Below are 9,087 nucleotides of genomic sequence, written 5' to 3'. Positions count from 1 at the left end.
GCTGCTGCCAGGTAGCTGTAGGGGTGGAGCTTAGACAATACCAACAAGCTTCCTCTACAGAGTAAATCCCGAGGCCACCCTGAAGGTGGCTGCAGAAGGGGTCCCTGTCTCAAGGAAAAAGAAAAAGAAAAATCAAACCCAAATCTAGAAGAAGAAAAAAAGATACCAAAGCAGTAATAGATAAAATAGAGACTAAAATAAATACAAAAAAAAATCGATAGTGAGTTTTTTGTAAAGGATGAATAAAATTGAATAATCATTAGCCGGGCTCCTAAGAGCAGAAAAAAGAGGAAATTATCATGTCAATAAAATCAGAGATGACAAACAAGTCAACAAATACCACAGGAATACAAAAAACTGACCCTTAAAGGCTGCCACAAGCAGCTATAGACCTGCGGGTTTTAAAACCTAGACAAAGGGCTCACCTTTTAGACAGACACAAACAATCAAAAGCTAAGGTCAGAATACAATACAAAGTCGTAAAAAGCCAAATGCTGGCCTTGGGGAGGGGGGGAGTGGGACGGGGAGGATATACAGACCAATAGAAAGAGTATAAAACCCAGAAATTCATTCACGAATTTACAGTCAACTGATTTTCAGCAAAGGAACCATGGATACACAGTGGCCAAAGAACAGTCTCTTCCATACACAGAGCTGGGAAAATGGGTTAGAGAGAGCAGCCAGGTACTGTGAAACCGGAGCCATGTTGCTACGCACAGACATCAGCTCAGAACAGGTCATGAATCTAAACCAACTGAGAACTGAAGCAGAAGAAACCAGAAGGAAGCCAGATGAAACCAGAGAGGGAACACTGCGAGACACTGGCAAAGACAGTGTTTTGGAGAAAGCCTTAAATGCACAGTCAACAACAGCAAAAATAGACAGATGGGATTGTGTCATACTACGAAGCTGTGAATGGCAAAGGAAACCATCCGCAGAGTGAAGAGAGAGCCTACAGACTGACAGAAAACATCTTCAAACTATTCATCTGGAAAAGAATTAAATTAATAGCCAAAAAAACAAACAAAAAAAAAAAAAACAAAAACCCACCTTAATCTGTTTGTTTTTTAAATATGGGGAATAGACATTTAAGGAAGATAAACAAGTAAGAAGTCCACAACCACAAATAAAAAAATAAAAAATGTTCGGCCTGGCTGACCACCAGAAAAATGTAAATTAATTGAAATTACAGTGAGACATCTCACCCCAGTTAAACGGGTCTTACTGAAGAAATGAAAACCAACAATAGATGTTGGCAAGGAAGCCGGCAGGATGCAGTTAGTGCGGCCACTGTGGAAAACAGTATGGAGACTTTCCAAAACCTGAAAAGACAACCACCATATGGCCCAGAAGCCCACTTGCTGACTACAGACTGGGCCAAAGGAGATAGGTCACAGCAGGCAAAAAGTACCAGCATGCCCGTCTCAATCATAGCCTCATCCACAACAACCAGGGGAGGAAATCTACAAGATGTCCACTGATGGGTGAATGGTTAAAAGGTGCGGTCTTAGGTAGACAAACTTCACATTATCCTTCATTTGCATAAGGAAGCTAAGAGAGTTGACCACATTGTAGAGAATAAAATACAGATCCCTGGAGCCTCTGTGAAATGGAAGGAGGAATACAGAATGAAAAACGAACATCAAAACACTGTTGGAAGGAGTGTCAGATGCTCGGATGCAAGCACAACTGGAGGAGAACTTGGAAGCTCCCACACACAGAAATCCTAGGTGGGGAGATGGAAATGCTCCCATTGCACACTGTTGCATCCAGTTAAAAAAAAAAACCACACACACTGATGTGTGCACTGTGTGTCAAATACCGACATATTTCACGAAATAGCTATTAATGATTTGCACCATCACTTCCTGTTGGCTTTGTGTTGGGTGGTGTGGACACACTCCTTTAATCCTAGTACTTGGGAGGCAGAGGCAAGTGGATCAATTTAAGGCCAACCTGGACTACAGGGTGAGTTCCGGGACAGCCAGAGTTACATGGAGAAACATTGTCTCAAAAACAGTTACTTTGTTACATTTTATGTGTTGTTATTATTATATGTTACTGTTATATTTTATTATTGTAAGTTATAAAATACAACCCATGTATGGTTAAGAATCTTAGCTCCTTTTGTTTTTTGAAAGCGGTCTCGTATATCCCAGGCTGGCCTCAAACTGACTATACAGCTGAGGATGACCTTGAACTCCTGACCTTCCTACATCTGTCTCCCAAGCACATGCAGGCATGTGACACCACATCTGGCTCTGTATCTGGTCACTCTGTAGACCCTGCTAACAATGTCCAGCGAACATAGGGTGTGGGTACCTAATAACCTAGTTTCTTCAGCTGATAAATTCCAAGGGAGAACACTTGGAGACGTGTCTGAAAAAAATGCTGAACAGATGTGCGAGCCAGCTGCACTGTGAGCCGCATTAGGGGTCCCTGTTTCACTTCTTTTACTAATTTTGACGTTTATGAGACAATTAGAAATTTGAACAGAAACTAGGTATTTGCCAATAGTGAGAGATTGTTGTTACATGTATGAATACTAAGTAATGCTATTGTCATTTTAAAAACCCTAATCTTCCAGAAATACACTGGAATATTTGAAAATTAAATTATCTGTGTCTGAACTGAGTTGCATGGATGTCCAGATGATTTGAGAGGAAGTGGGCAAAGGCAAAAGAACCAGGACAGGGTGTGATGGAGCCAGGACAGGGTGTGATGGCGCCAGAGCCGGTGGGTGCTAGAAGGTTCACGTTATGCCTCTCTATTGTTGGCTATGTTGGACTTACATAACAAAAATGTATGTGTAAATTTTTGTGTGCGAATTATTACACATAAAGTTTTTCTTTCCAAGTTACTTAGTATATTCTACAGTTCCCTTTAAAAACCCACTTTTCCCACAGGGCAGAAACTTCTCTGACCCTACAGGAAGGGGTCAGAGTTGGCTCAACCAGGCCCTGAAGTCATTCGCTATCACACACTGTGGCCCTCGTGGGCAGATGTGATTCTACGCATGCGTATCCTTCCTGGAACACGTTCATTTCAGAATCATATGGACTCTGAAATGTCAACAGGCTGCCTGTGCAGGACGTCCATACTAGGAAACCTGGAGACTGTGAACTTCCAACAAAGATGATAATGGGATAAGGAGGAGCCTCCTGAGATAATAATTGGTGAATAGAATGCTTCAGACTTCTGTGAGGTGAGGACGCATGGCTTCGAGCCCCACATGACTGGTTCCATTAACTCCAGAAGAGTGAATGGAAGCTGAGCCTGCCCTCACTGGACAGCACTCATGGTTCAAACACAAGCTGACCAGTAAGGGGAGCTGATGCACGTTCACTGGGCCGCCTCGGTTCTCAGAAGGCTACTGGGGAGCCAAACAAGATGGCTTGGTTGATTAAGGGCTTGTTAAATTTAGATCCTCAACACCCATGTGAAAAGCCAGGGATGCCAACTGGTGAGTTCCGGTTTCCTCATAAAGCAAATCCCATATGACAGGTGGTTTGAGGAGCTCCAATGCCTCAAAAATATAAGGTGAAGAGGGATAGAGGGAGACACTCAGTGTTGGCCTCCAGCCTCTCTAGCCTGCATAATAGCCACAGTCACACAGCCACACAGAAGAAAGGTTTGTAGGCTCTCTAACCTCTGATGCCCTCCAGGGTACTATGTCAGCCACACTGCATCCTCAAGCTGGTTTGGTCCTTGAAGCCTTCACTCCTGCTCCTCTTCTGGGATCTCCCCTCCCCTCACAGGCCACTACGTGTTAAGCGTCCCCTGAAAATTGACCAGACTTGCTGATCTGTAGATTCCAGAGGTCCTCCAAGTTTTGCCTTGTCAGCACTGCAGCTGCAGGCACATGCTGCCATGCCTGGCTTTTTACATGGGTGTTGAGGATCCAAACTCATGTGAGCAGGTTTCAAAGTGAAGGTCTCTTCCTTGGAAGAGTTCCAGGAAGGAACTCCTCCCTGGTCATGCCTTGTGCCTCCTCCTCCTCCAGTACCTTGATTGAGACATGAGACACCAGATACCTCTCAGCATACCCCCTGGGAGACACTTCCTACATGGCCACCCACAATGTCCTCGGCATATTTCTTTAAACAAAGATACTCTCTGTGTGGCAAAAATGGTCCTGCTTCAAAGTAACATTTGTATATCCTCCCTATAGGAGATACGGAAAAGTATCTCCTATTTCTGCCCTTCTCTTGTGGTCACAGATCCCTGTGTGTATAGCCAGCAGACGGCTACAAATAGAAAGACTGTATTCCTAGCCTTCCTTAAACATGTGATCAAAACATAACCAAGGGGCTATGAGCCTTGTGGTATGTCCCACTTCAAAGGAAGGGGACATTGATTTCTACCTCCCCATCCTATCACAAGCTTGGTCTTGCAATCACCTGGGATATGTGGACTCAGGAATCAAACACTCGAGGAAAGGCAGAGCAGCCCAACAGAAGGGATCTAGGCAATGGCCCTGTATGACTCCCACTTTGTGACAAACCACTGATTCCTCCCACTCCTGAGACAGAATAAGAGCTTTTTCTTTAAACTCCTCTCATGTGGGGTTTGCCTTGTCTTCCAGTAAGCAGCCAAGCCTACACACCCAGTTTTCTGGCTCTACTGACCCACCATGGTACCCAGACTAGGTTCTCCAGAACCAGCCTGAGGCAATCTTTCAGAGACAAAGAACCTTCACTGAGGTCCTTATCCCAGTGTGAATCAGTGAAGGAGTCAGGGCAGTTGGGGTGAAGCAGGACCCTAAAGGACCTTGGGACTCGTCCAGTTGTAAGCCAAGAGTCCAGACCTTCCATTTCATACTCTTCTAAAGCTCGTCTGAGATTCGGGGTTTGGGATTAGTATGAGATCCCAGAAACAAGGTCTCAACAGAGTGCTACACCCAAGGAATCCAGAAGGAGGGTCTCACAGTCGGGCCCTTTGTGATTCCTTGGCCCCTAAAGATAAATGTTTCACTGGAAACCTTAGCCAGTCCCCATACCTCATTACCTGCCTCCGTGGGTGGGAGAACACCATGAGGCCCATGAGTCCAACGCCAGGAGCCCATGCTGGCAGTATGTCTCAGGAAAGAATCACAGAACTGCAGGGATTTCCTCAAGTCAACTAGCATGGAGGAGCTGGGTGGAAAGGAAGAAGGTGAACAGAGCTACCGAATGGGATAAGCTGTATCTGTCAGGGGGAAAGAACCCAAACTGTAGGACTGGTGTGTAGATCATGGCCCCTGTGGCTGCTCTACCACAATCCTTAGAGATACTGTCTTACCTGGTCCCCCAGTACGCTGAGAGGGTTCAGATGCAGTGAATCCTGGAATTGGAGGAAATAGAGTATCTGGACAGGAAGGCAAGAAGCTAGCAAAGGACTGTCTGTAGTGGGGATTGAGAGTATGGGGCAAAAAGTAGAGCTCTGAAGGCAAATCGGTGTCACCTGGCTGAGATAGGGACACGGCACAAAACAATCCTGTCACATGTCTCCTGCTCTAAGCGCTTCCTTGGAAATCAAGTCTCCTCTGTGTAACCCACAGGGACCAGTGACACCTGTCCTTCAGCTCCCTGTCTTCTCGGTGCCAGTAAGTGTTCTCCCACCTGGGAGCGTTTAAATTCAATTTAAATAATTCAATTAATCAAATGGAATGACTGGATGATAGCTGAGCTTCATTAGTTATAATGATCACGTTAATTAATTGAATGCAACCAGATGTTTCTCCCTGGGGAGTGACGACAAGATAGGTGGATAGCAGTCATATCTGAGGTGCTAGCTGAGCTAACTGAGAGCAGGCTCGGCTAGCTTGAAGCCCCACTCGGCTTGCTCTCCAGGGCTACAATGCTGCCTGCTGCACAGGTGCTCACACAACAATGACCATGTGCCAAGCCGTGCAGAGAATACAGATGATGCCCCTCTCCCTGCTGTAGAGATTTCATTTCCTGTAGGTGCCATGGGCAGTCGACACCACAGAAGGAAAGTTTGGGGAGTGACCCCACAGAGCAACTGCTCCATCCCCACCCCAAGATGGCAGCCACTGCCACCTCCCCACATCAAGTCCCCCCACATGTTGGTACTCAAAAAAACAGAACAGTCCGTGGCTCCCACTGTACCACAGAGGGCGACTGTGGCTAACTAAACCTAGCTTGGTAGGTAACCCAGTTGCAATGGTGCAGAACTTGGGTCATGTGGACATCTGGTTTCTGGGTTCTGCCTGGATCTGTTCTCTCAAGTGGCCAGAACCCTTGTGAGCTTCTGTGAGCTTCTGGAGAGCTCTACTGCCTGCTGCCCATGGAGTGAAGCTAGAGGGCACTCTACTGAATGTAAGGCAGCTAGTACAAATGCATACCCTCCCGTGTGCTTCCAGGAGCTGGCAAAGTTATGGCTTCACAGGCCAGAGTGTGCACTGACCCTCATGTGGGCTTCAGGAAGCAGAACAGGGCCAGAAGACAAACCAGGACCCTCCGGAAAGCTGGTCTTCGCAGAGTGACCTCTCTGGCAGGGGCAGGGGGCCATGTAGAGATAAAGCAGATGCTGATGTCTCCAGGGTATGAGTGGCTAGGGAGAGCCTTAGACATCCATTTTTATCTTCCTGCTGGGAGATGAGCAGATCCTGCTGCCTAGGTAAAGCCATGCCCACAAAACAAAACAGAAAAACCTCTTGAGATAGAAGAAAGGGAGCTGTTGGCAGGCCGTGCAGCTCTCACAGCTGGTGAGGGGTGGTGGTAGCTAACAGTCACATAGGCTTCTCCTGTCCCAGCCCCCAGCACAGAACTGGATCGTCCTGGGTTGCAGGGAGACCCCACAGGACGTCAGTCAGGGTGGGGCTGGCTCCACATAAGGGCTGTTCAGACTTCAGAGTTTTGTAGGGACATACATTAAGGTCTTGTGTCTCCCATCCTGCCTTCCAGCCCTCACATATGCACTGAACCAGGCTCAGAGCAATCAGACCCTCCTGGTTCAGGCCCAGAGGCAGAGAAGGGACAAGAATGTTGACAGATGACCACTAAGGGAATGAGGCAGATTCTCTAGGGAAGTGGTCTCTGAGAAGACCATCCAGGAGAAAGTACTGGGGAAAGAGAGGGAGCAGAAATTCAAAAGCCAGGAGACCAGGGTGGCAACAGGGCCAGCTATAATGGGCATTGTGGGACACCTAGAAAGTAACAGCTATTTTTCTTATTACTGTAACAAAATGCCGGGCCGGAGAGATGGCTCAGCGGTTAAGAGCACTGACTGCTCTTCCAGAGGTACTGAATTCAATTCCCAGCAACCACATGGTGGCTCACAACCATCTGTAATGGGATCTGATGCCCTCTTCTGCTGTGTCTGAAGATAGCTACAGTGTACTCACATACATAAAATTAATAAATCTTTTTTTAAATTACTGTAATAAAATGCCTGACAGGACAATTTAAAGGAGGAGGGTTTAACCTTTGGTCAGTTTGAGGGTACAGCCCATCATGGCAGGAAAGACATGGTGGACAGAGCTTGAGGCAGCTGGTCACCGTGCATCCACAGTCCAGAGGCAGAGGGAGACAAACACTGCTTCCTCTTCCTTCCTTTCTCCTTTTCACGCAGTCCAAGAAGCTGCCACATAGAATGGTGCCACCCAAATTTAAGAGTGAGGTCTTCCGACCTCAGGTAGCCTAATCTAGAAACTCTGTCACAGTCACACCCAGAGGTTTGTCTCCTGGGTGAGTCTACAAGTCATTGTCAATAGTGACCATTCTAAGGAAGTTCTGAGGCAGGAGCTGCAACACAGTTCTGAGGGAGACAACAATGCTAATGTTGAACCAAAGCCACCTGCCCAGTAAGGGGTGTCCTGTAAGTGCCACATGTCCTTCAGAAGCCATTCTAGGACAGGCCTATCTATCTGTAGTGTCTGTGCTGTTTGAAGGCTCTGTGGTATGCCTGAAACAGAGAGGCCTCTGTGCCCAGAGACATCAACCCCAGACCTAGAGATGCCCGTTGGTCCCAGCCAGCTGCCTGATGAGAAACAGAGACAATGGGTCTCTGTTAGGTCCTGTTAGGTTCTATGTCTGCTGACTCTGACTTAAGAAGCGTTAATAAGGGCTGGAGAGACAGCTCAGTGTTTAAGAGCACTGATTGCTCTTCCAGAGGTCCTAAGTTCAACTCCCAGCAACCACATGGTGGCTCACAGCCATCTGTAATGGGATCTGATGCCCTCTTCTGGTGTGTCTGAAGACAGCAGTGTACTTATATATAATAAATAAATCTTTTTTTAAAAAAGTGTTTATAGGGACAAGAAGCCTGGTGTGGGACCTTCATTGTAGCCATGGGGCCATGCTTTGAAAATGCCAATGCGTTCTGGAAAATGGATGGTGGGCTAAAGGTCTCCAAATAGTAAGAGGACCCAAAACCACTATTTGCAGTACTATAAAGAGGAATAGGCTGTGAGGTGCTAGCCAAATTTCAGCAAACTGAATTATTAAGTCCTTTGGAACCCCACGTGGTAGAGTTGCAAATTGTTATCTTCTTTACAGAGTCTGTTTGGTCAGCCGCTGGCTGGGCACTCTGTAAAGCGTGCTTCACTCCAAGTGGAATGGTTTGCCAGCTGCAGAGCGGGCTCCCTCAGCCCTATATGGAGAATAGCACTATACCCTGCAGAACCTACAGAAGCTTGCAGGGCTGGACTAGGTCGAAGCTTTGCCGCCTCCTGGCGGCCAGGGAAAGGCGATCTGGCCGCGCCCTAGACTAGGGAAAGCCACAAGGAAGAACCTGCGCATGCGCGAGCAGAACACCCTCCCTCTTTAGCCTGTGGGCGCTCACACCCGGATTTAGATTCTCTCTTTCGATATTCATTCAAAAAAAAAGTTAACCAAGTCCCTTTGGGGATTGGCAGTTTCCTCTCACGGGAAAACAGTGACAGGGCACATGTGTCCTGATGGCACTGAGCCTGGTGGGCCATTCTTTTAAGTCATGGCTATCCTGAGACAGGCCCCACCAACACAGACCTCTGGGGTAAGAAACAACCTACGTCTAAAGGGGAGAGGCTCTATGGAGCTATGAAAGCCAAACCTAGGAAACTATTGCGCAGAGGTGAAGGAAGAGTGGTGTCAGAGGTCGTCC

Source organism: Rattus norvegicus, chromosome 10 (genome assembly GCF_036323735.1).
Source record: "Rattus norvegicus strain BN/NHsdMcwi chromosome 10, GRCr8, whole genome shotgun sequence".
NCBI lineage: Eukaryota > Metazoa > Chordata > Mammalia > Rodentia > Muridae > Rattus > Rattus norvegicus.
The sequence above is the reverse complement of the archived record's forward strand: the minus strand, read 5'-3'. Positions refer to the sequence as shown.